Below are 21,581 nucleotides of genomic sequence, written 5' to 3'. Positions count from 1 at the left end.
TAATTTCTCTCTTCCGGGAAAACAAGACCCAAAAAATAAGTTCTTTGTCAGTGTCTCAATGCTAGCGGGAAATATTTGACGGGGGTTGTTGGGAAGTGTCTAGGGTACAAACCTGGAAGTTAGACCAGTTGAATTTTTTTGAATTACAAATTCTATATGCCATCGATCATGACAAAAACCTTGATTTTTCCTGATTGTTCTTCGATTAGATGGTGGAGTGTATCAGCGAAAAACAAGCGTCTAACATATGTGCCATATCAATGTTGGATTGCTATCCTTTTGGCACACGCTGGAAAAGGTTATAACATCAATCATGGGGTATTAATTCTGTAACACTGTAAATTTTTCAAACCAAATTTTTCATTTTCAAACACAAGTAAACACATGTCACATTTCTTAAAAGTCTCAAATATCCAACATCAACACATTTTTTCAAAAAATGTTTATCACAATCCAGGATCCTCCAAAAACATATCTCCAATGCAAGTCTGTGTACAATCAAGTCGGGGCCTTCCTGCGATCCTCAGAAGTACCTGAAACACATAACATATAACACGGTAAGCACGAAGCTTAGTGAGTTCCCCGAAATACCACACATATCTCATTAGCCTCTCATGGCTATACTCAAATAAGACCCTCCGGTCAATGTGTCTCAGTGGAACCCTCCGGTTCCACAACTCGAGTGGACCCTCCGGTCCTAACTCAATAAGCTCATAATAATAATATTCAGCATAAATCACAAAGACATAATGCAGAATATCACAATACACAAATAAGCACATAAGACATCTCAGTCACACAAAGATAACACTCATGGTAAGTATAGTGAGAAGACTCACCTTGCAAGAAATCGGCTAATCTCGAACTAAAATCACCAGTCCAGCCTCCGCCTAACACATACAACAATTATCCCTAATTAACCACGGCTCTCAAGAAGCTACACTAAACCTTCTACAAACTCACAGAAGGGTAAAAGACCATTTTACCCCTCAATGGCCATAATTGTCCATAAATTGACCAAACCCTAAAAGCCAAAAGTCAACGGCAGGGAGTACGTTGTGCGTACCAGCTCTCCAACCTGTGCGTACTCAGCTGCCATGCAGGTATCGGGGATGCGCGACCCCTACGCTGCGCGTAATGGGATTACGCCCATCGTACCTCCAATTTCACTCTTCTCACTCATTTGGTCTTAATCAGTTAAGACCTTGGCTCAAATCACAGATCTGGACTCCCTAACAGCTCTTACTTCATAAAGTCAGTGACTTTAAGCCTTTGCATGGCTGATATGGTCACAAACACACAAAACTTCTAGTCTCTTATTTCAAAAAGCTCATATCTCATGCATGGCTTGATTCCTAGGTCCAAGACTGGATTTTTATGACACTTTACCACTAAATATACTCAAAGGGGGTTCATCATAGTCTCTGGAGCACAATACTTCATAAAGTCTCCAACTTTTGGGACAAAACCCTAAAATACTCTACTATGATGCACAAAACAAAAGAGTGGGAAAGTTTGAAGCTTTATACCTCTATATGAAGCTCCCAACTCAGATATGCTCAGATCCAAGGGCCTGGACTCCCACTCCTTCTTCTCCACTTCAAGAACACACAAAAACTCTCAAAGGCTCTCAAATGCACTCTCAAGCTCTAAGAACGAAGGTTAGGGCACAATATGGTTTGTTGTCTGAGAATGGTGGCCATCATATCCTTTATATAGGGGAATCACCCTAAATTAGGGTTTTCACTATGGGCCTAGTAGGCCAAGTGTACCCTTTGGTACGCCCAGTGTACTAGGTGGTTTCCGCGTCAAAAGCACACACATGAGTATGCTGAGCGTACACTCTTGTACGCCCCGCGTACTCATTCACAACCTTTTCTCAAAAAGGGATAAAATGGACAATTACTCGAAAGACCAAGGGTTACAAGGTATACTTGGACTTGGGATGTTATAATTCTCCCCCACTAGAATTAGGTTTCGCCCTCGAAGTCATGCTCAACAAATAACTCTGGATACTGCTCCACCATCTCAAAATCCGGCTCCCAAGTCAACTCAGGCCCTCTTCGATGTTGCCATTGAACCTGAACCAGGGGCACCTATTTGTTCCCCAAAACCTTCACCTTTCGATTCAAAATCGCGATTGGCCTCTCAATGTAATTCAGGCTCGCATCCACCTATTCTCTTGGTTATAACTTTTCTTATTGAAAACCATCTTTGAGATAATATTTCATTGTAACTTGTTGTATCCGATCAAACAAACCTATATTATTCACATTTAGTTTTGTTGGAGGTTGAGCTGACCTTGAGATTGGGTATGTTGATTAAGTACGAACTAGATGGCTCAAAATCAGTGTTCAGGTAGGTTATTATCGGAAAAGGAGTTGAATTTGGGCTTGAATGAATTGTCTAACTTTATATTTCAGAGGTACATTGGATTGGATTAAGACTAAGTGAGTTTTGGAGATTAAGAGAAAGTGTCGCATAAACTTCATCAGTTCTCAAGAAATGTAAATGGTGAATGTTGATTCGATTCTGATAGAGCATTACTGGGATAACACGAAGTTTGATTCGGTAGATGTTGAATCTAGAGGTTAGTCGGGGGGGTTTTTTGCTTCTGAAATTCTACTCTTTTTTATAAAGTGATAATTACAAAAGGTGGTTCCTTCATTATGGTTTTGGGATGTGGAATGGTGTTTTTAAATGAACTTTATCAATATATGTGCTCCGAACAACAATGGTGATAGATCTCGTTTATGGTTTGATTCATTAAACATCAAAGCGAGCACACTTAGGATTTGGTTAATTATGGGTGATTTTAATGAAATTGGAGAAAAATAAGACATTTTTTGAGTTCGTTTTCATTGCAAGTACAAAAGCTTTTAATTCTTTTATAAGATAATCAAAGTTTATTGATTTTGTTATGAGAGATAGAATTTATACAATTATGAGTCCTAATGGGCATAGTTTAAGTAATATTGATCGTTTTATTTCTTGTAGAAACTTTTTATCACGGTGATCTTTGGTTTCTATTACAGCTTCACCCAGATTGTACTTGGATCACAATCCGGTCATTATTGTCTCTTATCACTTAAATGGAATAAAGAATAAAAACATAATCCATGGTCTCAATGTTGATGAAATATGCTACTGACCCGGAGACACTTAAGTGTGAAGTTTTAAAAATTTTGTCCTCTAAATATCATGAGGTTACCCCTAATAGACGAAAGATGGTTAAAGTGATAGGTTAAATGTAAAAAAATATATCCAAATTGCTTTGTTTATGTCTTAAGAATATGATTAATAAAATAGTGGATCTGTAGAAATCGACTTATATTAAAAGGAGAAGCATTCATAATGGTTGATAATTAATGACTTATACATGGGCAAAAAAAGTCAAAAGGAATGCCTAATTTTTTAAAATTGACTTCAAAAAGACGTTTGATTCGCACAGTTGGAACTATTTGGACTTATTGAGAAAATAGAGTTTAGAAACAAGTGAATGGGATGGATAAAAGATTGCATTACTTCTGTTAGAGCTTCAGTTTTAGTTAATTGCAACACTACCAAAGGATTTCAAATTAAGGGTGGAGTGAGACAAGGAGAACCTTTTGTTCCTTTGCTCATATACTTGCTATAGATGGGTAAAGATTTTCGATGCTAGAGGCGTATGAAAACAATTATTTCATGGTATATCTCTCTCTAAAGGTGGTAAACTTTTGTCCTATCTTATTTACACTGATGATGTCATAATTATTGGTGAATGGTACGTGGCAAATATTATCAATCTCAATAGAATTTTGATATGTTTCTTCCTAACTTCTAGGTTGAAGATCAATCTTAGAAAAAGCAAGGTTTGTGAGTTTTGTGTGGATAATAGTGAAATTCATCATCTTGCTAGTAATAACTTCTATACCCATAATACCGATATTTACTAAAAAAAATATTCAAATGAGTAAAACTTTGTCATGATAATCTAAAGGTTGTGAGTGTATATGTTGTGTACATATGTGTGCATATATTTGTTAGTTTCTTTTTGAATCTTATGTTAGGTTCAAGCTGGCAAAAGTTTTTTTTATGATTAAAATGTAATATTTTTATGGTCAACTGTTTATTTAGATGGAAATTATCATAATATGGCAAGTAGAAACAATTTATTTCTTTTTCAAGTCACTAATCTACTAAATGTACCAATTTAATAAAAAAACTTTTTTTGTTTTATTATCATACTGACTACACGGACATAGCTAGTGACGTGGAGTCCACATACACAAAGAATGGTTTATCCCCGGTATAAGACAAATTCAATAGTATAACAAATAAAAGTTTGTTGGCTAATTAGATTCAGTTAAAAGTTTATTGACTTAAAAAAATTTTATTTGTAACCATTTTATGACATCATTTCATTATAAATTTGGTTCATATGTTACGTAAACATTTTAGATACACTTTCATAGATGTTTTCATCAATTTTGGTTTCTAATTCAAATTTTAATGTATTTTATCCTTACTGCATACCCATCCACTCCCCCCCCCCCCCCCCCCGCACACACACACACCCATATACACATGTGTGCGTGTGTGTGTATATATATATATATATATATATATATATATATATATATATATATACTCCCTCTGTCCCATATTAATAGTTTATGTTTCCTTTCTGGTTTGTCCAAAAATAATAGTCCACTTATAAAATTAAATATCATTTTTACTAAACTACCATTAAATTAAATGCAACTATATCCATCCTCTCTACACATATACTCTTTCTTCTTGGCCTTTTCAAATACCACTAATCAACCTAACATTGTAGAGATTGAATAAAAAGAACAATATGCACCAAATGAAAAGGTTGCAGATTAACTATAAATGACAATGATTATCACCACAAAACACCAACAACTATAATGAAAAGAGAACACTCGACCGTAGAAACAAAATATGTCATAACAACTAGCTTTATATCTTTGCCTCAAGCGTTAAGGATTCATCATTATTTTAGATGAATTTGTAACAAAGAATTTTTACTCAAAGAGTTCAGAAATGTTTATAGATCACCACAAGTAATTAACAAACATGTTAAGATAAGGTTATAATAAATTTAAAATTCACTGTAAACATGTGTGTCTTTCTATATTACCAGATCACATATAGGTAGTGATGATAAGGTTGTTTTAAATGGCTAAGGTCTTGGTAATTCATATATTTTTCATAATCCTTGTTTCCAAATATAAGAATAAAGTAAATTGGAGTTATCATTAGGCTATGACCAAAGTTATTTTTCATTTTTGGAGTTTATCTATAGTAATATGGGGGACTTTTCATTAGGAGGGGGTGGATTTTAGGATATTTTTCTTAACGGGTATAATGGCGATATAAGTCGGTATGGGAGGGAGTGACTTGGGTTATAAGAGACAATGATGTATGTTAGATGTTTTAATGAACATGTTAATAAAAGGGGTTTCCACAAAAGCCATTCGAGAACTTCAGCAAGGTGGGAGAAGGAAGGTTGGGGCTAAGGTCATGTGAGACACAAGACAATATATTGGGTTGCAACGAAATGTGTCAATAGAAGGGTTAACAGAGAAAATGACTGAAGAATTTTAGCAACTATTTCAGCAAGTTAGATATGAGAAGGGGTACCAGAGGAAGGAGAGAGAATAGTTGGGGTAGGTTGGTTGGCCTGTATAATATACTAACGGTATAATAACCATATATATATATATATATATATATATATATATGTGTGTGTGTGTGTGTGTGTGTGTATAATATACTAATGGTATAATAACCATATATATATATATATATATATATATATATATATATATATATGTGTGTGTGTGTGTGTGGGGGGGGGGGGGTTCAACAAAAAACAATAGAACCACATGAAAATGACAAATGTTCAAAATTGAACATAGTTATTTACATGTGATTTTATATATATATATATATATATATATATATATATATATATATATATGCAAAAAAAATATATGATCTTAGTTTTTGGTGGAAAAGTTGAATTCAAAGTGAGTTGTTATAGTGACGCCAACTTTCAAACAGATCAGGATAATAGTTATCTGCAATTTGGCTGGGTATTTCTACTAAATGGTGGAGCGGTAACTTGGAAAATTTCCAAGCAGCAGACGGTGACTGATTCTACTTGTAAATCAAAGTACATCACAACAAGTGAAGCAATAAAGGAAGCAACGTGATTAAAGAATTTCATTACAGATCTTGGAGTTATTCCATCAATGCAAGAGCCCATAGAGATATTCTATGACAATGAAGGTGCAATTGTTTTAACCAAAGAACCAAAGGATCATGCTAGATCAAGGTAACGAAAGAAAATACCATTATATTCAACACAAAGTTGAAGAAGGCGAACACATGGTGATTCGTGTATCACCAGAGGACAATGTTGATGATCCTCTCACAAAGGGGTTAAACAAGATTAAGCACTTTGAGCATGCTAGGAGCAATCAGCTAAGAGATGATATTAGATTCTAGATTTTAGTATATAGTTGATAGTTTTGAAACAATGTAATATTAATAAATTGTAATTGAATTTTGATTAAGTAATAGATAATTATGTATGTTCAAATTGTGTGATACTGTTAGTCAATTAATTTATTCTTGTGTTTCACTTTGCATGTTTTACTTCATGAATATTAATTTATTCAAACTTCCACAGTTAGTCATACTTTGGGAGTAGGTATTGATTTAATACTGTCATGGAATATTTGTTGATTTTTCATAGGGATTAGATATTGCATAGGGATTGTTGCAATATTCATGAGTATCTAAAAATGGGGAATCTAAGTATTGGTTAAACCTATGGTTATAGATTACTTCATGGATTTAATCAAGAGTAATTCTAAGACGATAATATCTTCTATTCCTAAAATAGAGATATATAATTCATAGTTTAATAATATGTTGTGCATTGATTTGCATCAACATATCTATAATTGGATTTTATAAAGTTTAATTCCTTGTATGACATGATAAGTGATAGGTATAACTATACAGTCGAAGTTTATTAGTTCCTTTTTCCTATTTAGGAAAAGTGATATCTTTGGGCCCCTCGGTGATTTGATGTTGACATTATAGTGTTGGGTCTGGCTGTAACACTCCAAAAATCATAAAAGTTCAAAATTTTCAAAAACAACCATTATCCATAATAGTTTATATTGTTTAATGAGTAAAGTCACATCAGAGTGTCCCAAAAATCAATATCATGAAAACAGGAAGATATGCACGATCAGGTCTTCGCTTTTCCATGATCCTCTGAAGTACCTTAAACAATAAAATAAAACTCTAAGACAAAGCTTAGTGAGTTCCTCCAAAGTACCATCACACAACATAACAATCAAAGCATGAAAATATGAACCTTCAGCCTGACTGGACTGCGTCGCAGGGCCTACAACCTATTTGGACCGCTCTACGAGCCTTCGGCCTGAATGGACCACCTCACAGGGCCTACATCCTATCCGGACCGTCCCGGGTCTCTTGGCCTTCAACACAAAGCAGGATCACCTCAACCCAACCACAATATGTCAATATATGTAATAGATAAACATAAACAGAGAAAACACAAATACTGATATCATGCATATCTACTAATCAAGCATATACTAGCATATTACTATCGTATAACCAGGATACATAATCATGTGGGTCGGCATTGGTGCCTTCGACCCACAAGTACAGTGCGGAAAACACACCTCTCTGTCCGAACAAAAGTTAAATAAATCTCTGATCCAACTACGGGCTCTACCCGTCACCTATTATTCAAATTATTGCGCAACTTAAATTTAATATCAAAATACCCAAAATACCCTTTGGTCAAAATCGGTCAAACTCTAGTCAAAGCCAAAAGTCAAAAGTCCACCGGGTTGACTTAGCTGAGTACGTTGGGCATACTCAGCTAGTGTGTGGGGCGTACTCGGACATTGACCAGTTACGAGGGCTTGACCACATACGCGCATGATACACCTAACATATGTAGTTGGATCCTTTCCCAACTTATTAAGTGCTTAATATTTATTCCCTTACGTTCAAATTACAGACCCATGCCCCAAATGTTATCCTTGACCATAAAGTTTCCAACTTTGTGGGCTTATACGGCCATTAAATGCTAAATACTAAACACCCTAACCTCTTAACCAGTTAAGACAACCAAAATCATGTATGGGGAATAACTAAGATCCAAAATCATATTTTTATGCTTCTAGACCTCTCACAACGTCTGAAAGGAAAGCTTAAGTGGGCTAGAGTATTCCATACTTATAAAGGTCAAGACTTGGGACCAAAATTCTCCATGAATCAAGAACTAATAAGATCTAAAGGAATGCAAGCCAAACTCAGAACTTTATACCTCAAAATGATGCCAAAAGATGATGTTATTCTGGATCTAAAGAGTCCTACTCCTCCTAGATGATCCTTTCTTCTTCCTTTCTCCTTCAAGCGTACCAAAATACACACACAATGCTCAAAAAGGGCCTAAATGGATTAAAGTTCACTTGGGGAGACGAAAGTGGGTTGGAGGATGATGAGGCAATGAGCCTTCAGAAGATAATGATGCTTATAAAGGGTCAAAACACTAAAAATTAGGGTTTTTGGTTCAGGCACGTATGCCCAACGTACGCTATGTATGCCGAGCTTACGTGAACTTGGCGCCAAATTACAAAAATGCCATTATGGGCCATTTTGCAACATTTTTCATACACAAGGGCTAACATACATCTAATCTTCAAACTTAGGGTTAAAACTGAAAATACCTCATCATTGGAATGTTACAATTCTCCTCCAATTGAACTATACTTCATCCTCAAAGTCTGATGTTGTGAACAACTTTGGGTAATGCTCGCACATCTCAGACTTGGGTTCCCATGTCCATTCAAAACCCTTTTGATGCTGCTACTGAACATTGACTAAATATACCACATTGTTGCGTAAGGCCTTCGTTTTCCGGTCCAAAATCGCCACTGATCTCTCCACATAATTCAGGTGATCATCAACCCGAATATACTCTAAGAGAACAACCATTGTATCATCGGCCACACACTTCCGAAGTTGCGAAAAGTGGAAGGTGTTGTGGATCTGGCTGAGCTCCTCAGGAAAATCAAATACGTATGCTACCAAGACAAACCTGGCGATCACCCTAAATGGCCCAATATATCAGGGCCCCAACTTGCCCCTCTTCCTGAAATGTATTACACCCTTCCAGGGTGATACCTTGAACAACTCCATGTCTCTGACCTGGAACTCTAATTCAGATCGACGCTTGTCGGCATAACTCTTTTATCGACTTTGAGTTGTCTAAAGTCTCTGCGTAATCTGTTGAATGAGCTCTGTCGTCTGAAGGACTACATTAGTCCTTCCCATGACTCTATGACCAACCTCTCCCTCACACACTGGTGTGCAACACTTCCTCCCATAGAGGAGCTCAAAAGGCGGTACACCAATACTAGAGTGGTAACTGTTGTTGTATGAAAACTCAGATAAAGGAAGGTAGGAGTCCCAAATCCCACCAAAATCAATGACACAGGCTCTCAACATGTCCGCAAGTGTCTAAATGGCTCGCTCACTCTAACTGTCTGTCTTTGTATGATGAACAATGCTAAGGTGCAACCTCGTACCCAGCTCCTCGTGGAACTTCTGCTAGAAACGAGATGTGAACCTAACATCTCGATCAGATCCAATGGAGATCGGAAAACCATGTCCAGTAGTGATCTCGCGCACATATAAAACTGCTAATTTCTCGGTTGACAAGCTCTCACGGATAAGTAAGAAGTGGGCACTCCTGGTCAAACGGTCCATTATCACCCAAATCGCATCATAGTAATATGTTCCCATTTACACATAGGAAGCTCTAACGGTTGCAACTTGCCATATGGCCTTTGGTGCTCAGCCTTGACCATCCGACAGGTCAAGCACCTCTCGACATACTAGGCTATCTCTCTCTCTTCATGCATAACCATGAATAAATAAGACTGAAATCCCAATACATCTTGGTGGCTACGGGGTGTATCAAAAACCTGGACTTGTGTTCCTCCTCCAATACAGTCTGCCTAATCCGACCAAAATCTGGCACCTAAACTCGTGATGGATGCATCACAAAATACCACAAAAATCCTCCACACCCTCGGGAAGGGCCAGCACTGGGGCCTTACACAATTTCCATCTCAGAGTCTTGAATGTCACCTCCTACTCAGGGCCCCAACAAAAATCCACGCCCTTCCTTACCAATCGATTGAAGGGTACAACAATCTTGAAGAAGTCCTGAATAAATCTCTGATAATATCCTGCTAAACCCAACAAACTCTTGATCTCCGAGGGAGACTTCAAAACCTACCACTGCATCACGGCCGCAACGTTGGTCGGATCGACCAAAGTCTCATTTTTTTTAATAAGATGTCCCAAGAATCGGACCTCTCGTAACCAAAACTCACACTTCAAGAACTTGGCATATAGTTGTTCTCTCCTCAAAACTCCCAGAAGCTCTTGAAGGTGCTCCTCATGCTGCTCCCTGGAATACACCAAGATATCATCAATGAAAAAGATAACTGGTCGATCGAGCATCGACCTGCATACCCAATGCATTAAATCCATAAATTCCACAGGCGCATTGGTGAATCCAAGTGGCATCACCATGAACTCGTTATGACCTTAACGAGTCTGAAATGTGATCTTCTCTATGTCCCCCTCTCTAACCCTCTTTTGATGATACCCTAACCTTAGATCAATCTTGGAGACCTGAGATGCACCCTGCAATTGATCGAAGTGGTCATCAATCTGTGGAAGGGGATAACGGTTCTACACCGTCAACTTGTTCAACTCCCGGTAATCAACTCACATCGAATGTGAACCATCCTTTTTCTTGACAAACAAAATTAGTGCTCCCCACAGCAAACTGCTCAGTCTAATAACAACTTAATTCCCCAATAGATCTTAAAGCTGAGAGGACAACTCATGCATCTCCGATGGTGCCAATCATTATGGCATCTTAGCAATTAGGGTCGCACCCAGAACCAAATCAATCCTAAACTCAACCTGTCTCTCCAGAGGCACACTAGGCAACTCCTTCGGGAAACTCTCTGATAATTGGCACATCTGAAACCGAAGCATTCTTCCCAAGTTGAGCATCAACCTCATAGGCAACATAACCCTTACAACCATGCTGAATATACTATCGAGCTCTGCCAGCAGAACAAAAGGTTGACCTAATCTTGTTACTCTCCCCATAAATAACCAGTTCTCCTCCACTTGGGGTTCGAACTACCACACGGTGACCCTCGTAGTCAATCATATCCCCAAACATACTCAGCCAATCCATCCTTACTATCACGCATACACTCCCCATAGGGATGGAGATCAGATCAATTGGATAGGTCACCCCAAAAATCTCCAACACATAGCCCAGATAGACGCTCAATGCAGAAATCCCATGTTCGTTGGCGATAGAAACCCACAACGGACACTCCAACTCTCCAAGAGTAATATCGAAACCCCTTCTAAAAGACTGAGATATAAAGGATCGACTCGCACCCGAGTCAAATAACACAAGAGCAGGCGAGGAATTCACTAAAAAGGTACCTAGAAGAAGCATAAATATAAGAACACCATAAAGTAACTGACAGTATAATAAATGGAAACATACGAGTAATGATGTTCGGTGCCGGCATGGCCTCCTTTATAATGGGATAAAAAGCATGACCTAGAGCCCTAAGGGGCTCCGCCCTACCTTGGTGCCCCTCTATGATCATCAATATAGTCGGTGATGGAACTTGCGTCAGCCCTACAACGAGCAAGGGATAGTTAGCCTTAATATGGTCAACCTGCTCACATTGATAACTGATCTTCGCGCTCGGTATTGGGACCTACTTACGATAATCCATGGCATAATTCCCCTCCTTTCCACATTTGTGGCATCCATACGAAGATCAACAAATACCGTCATGAGTCTCGCCACACTTGTCACAAGTACAGCCCCTCTGTCCCCCAGATCTCGAATCAGTGGCCTTCAACCCTTCGTCATGCTGCACCGGAGCCTACCTCTGCTCCCTCGCCTGGAGCTTCATCTCAATCTCCTGCCTCCTCTCGGCCTCCTTAAACTCCAAAAGTGTACCATAATGTTGGGTGGAAATGAACTGGCATATATTCGTCTTGAGCAAGCTTGCTTAGAAGCAGCAAACTTAGGAAAGAAAAGAGCTCTAAGTAAACATGTTGGTGATCTCAGTCACCGACTCACTCCCGTGCATTAGATCCAGATACTCCTGACCTAGCCTCTCCCTCTCCACCAATGAAACATACCTCATGCGAAACATCTCAGAGAACTACTCCCATGTCACAGTAGTCCTCTGCTCAGGAGTGTACGAGCGGGTCACCAATCCTTCACCCCTGACCGGAGAAGGTTCAGGGCGTACTTGACCTTATGGTCAGCAAGGCAGAAGCATGTGAAGAAACACCCCTCTACATCGGAGAACCACCTCATCGCAATAATGGGGTCCTGAACCCCATCGAACACTGGGGGATTCATATTATTGAAGTCCCGGTACTGGAAAATTCTATCCCCATGCATCCCCGCCATCAACAACAGTCGTGGTAGCTGCAACAACAACATCCTCAAAAAGTGCAACATAACGTTCGTCGAAAAGCTCAATCATGGCGGTCTTGATAGACCCAAAAATCTCCAGCATAGACCTCCGGACAACAACAACTACCTCAGTGGCGATGATCTCCCTAATCTGATCATCAGTCAAATTTGGCCTATCTTGGCCACCCGTTCCATACTTGGAACCAGATCCTCTCGTAAGCACCATACTGAAAATGAACAAGAATATATTAAAAATTCCACAATGTACATAGCTAAAAACACGTTACGAGACTAAACCCTTGGTGTTTGTGACTTTCTTTCTAGGCGTTCGGGTCCTGTGCTTTCAATAGTACGGGCCCATAGTACCCTGCATACCTACATGTATTTGTCTCTAGGATCCTCACAACCTCCCTAAACAGATACAACAACTATAATATGCGTGCGTCCTATCCTCGCCCTCTCGAGAGTGGCTAAACACTCCTCATCTTGCTGGCTTCTCACACTTCTAATCATCCATGAAACTTTTACCAACCCTGTAGTACTTTCATATGCTAATCATAAATAAGACTGGATACTATAGATAGTCAAATACTTGGTTCTACCCTACCCTTCATCAAACAAGAAAAAGAAATAAGGCTAAACCAAACATTCTCAGACTATAAAATCTTAGTTATGTACAAATATGATGCATACACTAAGAAACTATAGTAATGATGTCAATTCCATACAAGAAATAACCCTAGGCTATCAGGCATCATATATTAGGCAATTCTATCATACAATTCCCGAAGATCCCTAGCCTACCAATAACATGTTGTTTTACCATAAACATAATATCAAATAACAGTGTGGGTAACTCAGGGTATACCATAAACATAATGATCCTCTCTTCTTCCTCTCTCCTTCAAGATAACCAAAATACACACACAATGCTCAAAAAGGCTCTAAATGCATTAGGGTTTACTTAGGGAGACGAAAGTGGGTTGGAGGCTGATGAGGGAATGAGCCTTGGGGAGATAATGATGCTTATAAAGGGTCCAAACCCTAAAACTTTGGGTTTGTGGTTCAGGCAAGTACGCCTAACGTACACTAATGTACGTGAGCTCGGCCCTAAATTACAAAAATGTCACTATGGGCCATTTTGCAACATCTTTCATACACGAGGGATAAATGAAATTAATCTTCAAACTTAGAGTTAGAATTGAAAATAACTCATCATCAGAATGTTAGACGTGCTCGGACTAAATTGATGTGTTCAATTCGTAGTCTAATGAAGTCATCACAAATCGGGATATCAAGAAGTAAAATCTTGGAACATATGATTGATTCTTATCCATGTCTCATCTCCACATGATATCAGGAAGAATGATGGGATAGCCGATCACTTATCTTAGGCCTAACATTTGTTTAATAAGATTTTGGCAAATTTTTTGGAAAGCACTCTTTACTGGTCATTGAAAGAATATATATGCAATTATAGCTGACGACTTAACTAAGTCGGAGACTGTTGGATTAGGGTGTCTAAGGTCTTAACTAAATTAATATAATCTTGGTGAATTAAAGTAAAGTCCTTTATGGGTCCTCTCATTTCGATCCTAAGGTTTCCTAGGTTTTGGGTGTGACACATTAGAGGCTACCATATTATTCGAGTTAGCTTTTCAAGGAAACTTCAAAGAGATTTAATTTTCAATCATCATAGTTTTAGTTTTGTTCCAAAAAGTATGTTGCTATAATAGTGAAAAGCCATAGAATGTTTTTAGGTTGCTTGTACCCATAATTGTTTATGTAAAATTCTGCAAGTACATTATTTTGTAACCTAGAAAACCCAATATAAAAAAAAATTAATGTTCTTGAATAGACATAAGTTCATATTTACAGTAAGCTAGAAACACGTTACATATGTTCATTACATGTGAAATCTAGTGTTGTACTTTGATTAAAAATGCTAAAAACATTCATATCAATCTTTGTTCATAAAGAAACAATGTTCAAATTCTTTTTACACAGTCGAAATGAGAGAATATGGAGAATACATAAAATGTTAAAAAAACAATACATATATGAATACATGTAAAATTTATAAAAAAATTTCAAGTGTGAAGTCGATTGTTAATCACAACAAATTCTAAACTAACAGTGAAGTTAGCTTTTTGGTTTGATTGGAAACTTTAATCTTTACTATCATTTGGACTTATAAAGCAATGAAAATTGTGGCATCCCCTATTTCCAGAACTGAAAAAAAAAAATCTTTACGCCTTAAAAACCATAACATCTTTGGTTACGAAAAATCTCAGTATATGAAAACGTTTTTGAGTACAGATGTTTGTTCCAAAATAATAAAACTCTAAGGATGTCATTGTTGGATTAGTGTCTAAGTCCATAACTATTTTGGTATGTACTTGACCCGATGGTGCATGGTCCTTTTAGGTTGCCTTCACCAAAGCAACTTGATAGGATGAATTATGGAGAGAAAGGATTAAATATGATTTATTAATATATTATGAGAATAATATATTAAAGGAGAAATCATATTGTTTAATTAATATTAGTCAATAATTAATTGGTAATTAATTTTGTGACTAAAAGAGATTAATTAAACTTAAGGCACTGGAATTGTAATTATAAGATAATTGCAATTTGGGCCATGGATTGCCTTTTATTATAAGGTGGACGAATTCTATGGGGGAAGCCCATATGAAATCGTCCAAGGCCTTAAGGAAAGGGATCCATGGGTTGCTTAGGGCTTAAGCATCCAAATTAGGGTTTCCTTGTTAGATAACCCTAATAGCCTAACTATATATACATCCCTTATGACCCAAAAACGTGGCTAAGCATCCTTCTAGGGTTTCACACATTTTAGGGCAGCCTCCATCCTCTCTCCTCTTCATCCTCTTGCTCTTGGTGTTTGTGAACCATTAGAGGAGTGACATTTGTGACTCTAAGCTTTCTAAAGTCAATACAAGGAGGAATTGAGATTGTTATTGCTACATAACCATCAAGGTATGATCTAAACCCTTATTATATGTTATATTGATTATCATATGCTAGATCTAAGGTTTATAGTCTTGGATAACTTGCATGTACAATAGAGAAACCTAGATCCAAGTATTAGGGTTTGTATGAGTACATAAGAGGTTCTTATGGCCAAAACCCATCAGTGGTATCAGAGCCTAGATTGGTTTCTATTGTATTGATGCCTTGTATGTTGAAAAAATTCGTTTTTTGTGGTTCTGCTTGCTGAACTCGCTGAGTCTCTAGAGGAACTCGCCTAGTCCATGCTGACTCGACGAGTCGGCTGATCAGAATGAGGGAAAACCGGGATTTCTTGCTGTTTTTGCTTGAGGATACTTGCCTTATCATATTAGATCAATATAAATCCGATTTTTTGATATATATGACTATATTCTTGATCTAATTGAAGATATTTATCAATTAATAAAATATTTGTTTCCTTATGTGATAATTGATTAATTATTTAGATTAAACTGGTAAATTGTTTTGCAAGAAATCGTTAAATAAATCAAATATGGATAATTATGTGATTAATTGTTAATTAAGATTATTTGTTATTTGATCCTTGTGTTATGAAAAGTTTCACATTTTCCCCTTTAGGTTTTATAGTTTAAATTTGACCTCAAAAGTTTTGTTGTTTTGAAATTTAAATAGTTGAAACCCTAATGTTTTGAAAAAGGTTTCAAAACTTGCCCTCAAGTTTTGGAATTTAAATTTTGATTAAGAGTTTAATTTTGATGTATATTTATATTCTATCACCTAATGTTTTGAAATGTTTCAAAATTTGCCCTCAAGTTTTGGAATTTAAAAGTTGATTAAAGGTTTAATTAGGAATGTTAAATTCTAAAACCCTAGTATTGTTTTGAAAAGTTCAAATCACACCCTTATGGTTTTATTAATTAATTAAGGTGTATAATTAAAAGAAGTTTAATAAATCCATAAAGTTTTGGTTTACAATTTAATTGAATTAAAGGTATGATTATTAATTTTGACCACCTAGTATTTTAAAAGTTGTTAAATTCACCCTATACTTTATATAACATTAAAAGTCTAACATTATATATATGTATGAGTAAAAGTCAATCTTACCGTTAGTAGGCCTCATTCACGAAGTTGGTCTATAAGGGGTGTTTAAGGAAATTGCCTATAAAATGGCGATTGAATGGGTATCCACTCTTACCCACCGCACTCTTGACTAGTGGAGGATCGTTAGCCGAACGGGTAGGATAGGACGAAACCTTCCATTATAAGTATAATGAATTACTAAAGTAACTAAATTTTTTTCAAATTCCCAATCTTAGTTACTTAGGCAAAAGTGAATTAATGCAATTCTATGAAATTACACTTTGTGCCCTTGCGAAGACGTTAGTGGAGCGTGTGTGGTTTACTGGCACACTAAATGGTTCTAAGCAAAGGTAGCAAAGGGTGACTCAATGTTTGTCATAGTTCGGTGGAGCGTGTGTGGTTTACCGGCACATCGAATAGGTGACTGTAACATGTGAGGGCACCATGTAAGTTTGCATGGTTATTCACACCCGCTTTGTGATCCTCGACATCCCAGTCACAAACTAGAGGGGCATATCGAGATTTACACATGCCATTGAAATGTTCAATGAATCTCAAAGGATCTAGGAGTTTTCATAGATTTAAAACTTAAATTTCTTTTTTGTTTTTCATGGTGGAAATTAGTGAATCATCATTCACTTACCTTCAAATGTTCTGTAATTTGGGTTACGACATCCCTCTCCCGAGTTGTAGAATATTGTGTTGGGTCCTAGCCTTAGTATCTCATTTGGGTGATTTGTTAAGGACTCAAATCAATCAACTAACTTGAATTCGTCTTCTCCCGTTTTGTAGATGTCAAAGTTCGACAACTATTGTCTTCCCAAATCCCGTGGAACAAGCATTCCACATGAAGATGATATTCCACGATTCGATCGAGGAACAAGAAATCATGCTTCACTTCCTCCACCTCCTCAAATTGTTCTCCTTAACCCACAAGTTCGAAGACTTGAAAAGTTCAAGCTCACTCAAGCCCTTTTGGCAAGTAAACATAAAGAAGGAAAGTCGGTGTGTGCACACGTCCTAGGGATGAAGTCACACATTGATAGGTTAAGAATGTTGGGATCCGTTGTCTGTGGGGAGATGGCTGTTGATTGGGGTCTTCAGTCACTTCCTAACTCGTATAGTGAGTTCGTAAGAGAGTACTATATGATGAACCACGACGTGACCCTTATAGATCTCACCTATATTCTTATTGCTGCTGAATCAGCAATGGTTTGGCGCAATAGAAAAGCAAATTTGATTGGTGAATCTGCCTTCAAGACCTCTATGGATATAGACAATGGCAACGAAAGACATGCTATGATTGAAAAGTTTGATCATAAGAGAAAGGGAATGTCTGAAGTAGTTCCATGTCATGTTCCAAAAGAGTCAATTTGCTTTTATTGCCAAGAGAAAGGGCATTGGAGACTAAGCTGCCCCATTTACTTAAGAGATCTAAGAGATGGGAGAGTTGAAACGTATTGCTCTAATATAGGTAAAATCCATTAACTAACTCTTTTAATCTTCTATTCTAGATTCTTAATACATAATGTAATAAGATTACAATTGATGTTTTGTAGGATCGAAGAAAAGAAAGGAAGCTTAAGGGAAGAAGTGAGCAGAATCTAACTGTGAAGGAATGGATTTCGATCGCATTTCTCGAAGATTAGATTCTTGAGCTACTACTTAGAGTTAGAATTAGATTGCTAAGAAAGATGTATTAGCATAGTTTTTCAATGAATTGCATTGTAAGGACAAATTTTTCCGCAATAAAATAAAATTTGATTTTATATTATTTATTTATCCTTGCAATGGCGTATATGAAAAATTGATGTTTGAATGTTTCTATTATTAGCAATAATGGATTTGGTTCTTATTATGTTATTTGTTGAAATGTCGAAGAATTTATCGAATAAGGAAAGTTTCTCATCACCCAAGTTTCAATTGGACAGAAACTTGGAATCATGCAACTTGGTTGCACGATGAATGAGAAATTTCATATTTGGAAATTAGACTAATTCATTGACAAAGTGTCAAGTGAAGGACTAGGAGATCGAGTACACAAAGTTGCGTGTTGATCAAGTCCACCATAAGAATATCAAAATATTTGTCATAATTTACTAAAGGTTTAGTAAATATGGTTATACTTACAAGATTAAGTGTAATTCTGAATTGATTGAAAAAGTTTAAATCAATAGCAGAACGAATAAAAAGAATCAAGTAGGCAGAAAGATAAAAGTTTCTCCATTCTAAGAAGAAGGGAGAGTAGTTTTTATGCTTTATTATAGGTCTTAATGATTAAGAACCATATCTCAATTGATCCTCTAGGTGAGTCTTAGTACAATTGTATGTTTAAGAAGAGGAATCAAGAATTGAAGAAATGGTTAAATCAAGAAGTCAATCATACTTCGTTCCAAAACAAGTCTTAAAGTTAAGATTGTGACATTGAGTGAAAAGTATTAAGAAGGTTTGTAACATTCATCAAATATGGAAAGTTGTGATGTCTTGGATAAGACAAAGACCAACTAGGACCAATTTATGAAGAGTTTTGATAAAAGCTACACTAACTCTTGAATATTTGTTTGTCAAGAAATGTTTTGACAAGAGAATCTTATATGTCAAGGAGTCAGTGGGAGTCTTAATGGTCTTGAAAGGTTTCAAGAACAAATCAAAATAAACCTTATCGATCATCACTAGCACACGAGTTGAGGTCTACAACCTATCGTGTTGACATTATTTTGTTTCTGTGCCATTCCAATTGAGTTAATTATGCATGTGAGTCCTATGAGTTCTCATTTGAATGCATAAAAGGTAAGGACCTTGATCAATGAAGGGTACATTGATAGAAAATGGTGAGCTGCTTAACTACTTGGAAGACATGGTGGGCAGCTGTGCTACCATAAGGCAAGAAATCGAGATTAAGAAAAGTTCGATCCATATGAGTTTTAATTTGTCGTAAACTTTGGTTTTGACAAATTCACATGGATAGGAACAAATACACCATTTAAATCTAAGTGTCATAAGATTTCCTCCTTCATGAAAATGATTGTGAGGAAATACTTTCACTAAGAAAGATTTTAAGAAGATAGTGATTGTAAAATTGCATTCTCGAATTCAATTATGGTTACGGTATCCCTTTCCATAATTTGAATTGTGAGGTTTGGAAATTAGTCTTAATTGTTTAGACACACATAAGAGCTATCTAAGGGAAATGTGTATAAACTTGATAAAAGATTATCAAAGCACTAAGTATTAGAAACATGAACTTAAGAAATTCAATAAGTATTGATTTTCTAGAAGTTAAGCTGGTTTCTGAACACATGTCAAAGCTAGTGGGAGCATAAGTGTTATGTTTATAATAATCATCTTGATAGTGGGAGCATAAATGTTATGATTGTATGATTATTATGGAAAGTATTGCAAGTTGGCAATATTAATTATAGAAAAAAGAGTCATTCTTTGCAAAGTCGTAAGGATGGAATAGTTGTTTTGCTATAATTAAGGGAGAGAGAATATTATGCTTCATTTCAAATCTAAAGGCTTAGGTTGTGGAATGTTAATAATTTAGTCAAGGAAACATAGTGTGTTCTCAAATTTTGATTAAGATTACGGCATTACTCTTCACAATTCAATTTTTGTGAACATAACAAATAAAGTATTATGGCAAAAGATTGATAAAGTATCAAATATTTATGTAAGACATTATGCATTGTGTCCCATACGCTTCGGGTATAGGATCGATTGCAAATACTATAATATTTTACCATTCTAAAATTTTCCAAATGTCTAGCGCATTTAGAGGGAAAAAGGACAAGAATCGGTTTTGACTAAGATAATTAAACAACTATCAAAGGACAATCCAAAGTTCACCGAGGATTGGTCGCTTGTGAGTAGTTGGAAGTATAGTATTGAAAGATATGGAAATGTTTCCATATTGGATGGACCATATCAACATTATTATGAATAGATAAGATTCTATTAAGAATGAGTTGTCATATGGAAAATATGGAAACGTGTCCATATTGGGAATTGAATATTGAAAATCTATGACTAGATTAGAAACTTTTATGCAGTAGGATGTTCAAAGGAATGTACTTTGAGTGAGAGACATCATATCTAAGGAATTGTATTGTAACAATCTCCGATAGAGGTTTTTGTAATATCATTGGCAATAGTCTTTGTGACTTTGGTGCAGTGACATTATGAAAGGATCATTGCATAAAATGTTAGAATCTAGCATATTCTATAAGTGGCAAGAATTTGATATTCTTTCACTTATGGAAAAGGATTTAGAGTTGTGAAATGAGTATGATTGGAAATGTGTTCAATGTGATCTATTTCACAAAGTAAGAACCATAGGTAAACATTTTGTGCATGCTAGGAGCATGGGACAAGTGTAATAATTCAAGTAAGAAGTTGATTACCCAAAACGACAAATAATGAGTACTCGATATGGTGATAAATAAAAGGTGTTTTATTTATGCTCAAAGGTTTGAGGCCATATGGGATTAATATTATTCTTGTGTTTCACTTTGCATGTTTTGACTTCCTAAATAATTTAATTGGTTAAGAACAGTCAAATTATTCGAACGGGCCACAGTCGTTCATATGTTGGAAGTAGGTACGAATGAAGACTGTCATGAATTGGTGTGTGGAATGTCTAAAAGAGTATTAGACATAAGCAAATGTTTGCTGCAATGTTCATGAGTCCTTATGAATATGAATTTGAGCATTGGATTAAACCCACGCTCACTTGGATCACTCCATGGATTTTATCACGAGTGATTGGTGAGACGATAACATCTTATATTCTTTAAACCGAGATGTGTGAGTTGTATCTTGCAAATCGGTTGCACATTGATAATATGTAAACGCAGTAGTAACTCGGTGTTATAAAACATATTGTTGTGTGTAA

Source organism: Lactuca sativa, chromosome 2 (genome assembly GCF_002870075.4).
Source record: "Lactuca sativa cultivar Salinas chromosome 2, Lsat_Salinas_v11, whole genome shotgun sequence".
NCBI lineage: Eukaryota > Viridiplantae > Streptophyta > Magnoliopsida > Asterales > Asteraceae > Lactuca > Lactuca sativa.
The sequence above is the reverse complement of the archived record's forward strand: the minus strand, read 5'-3'. Positions refer to the sequence as shown.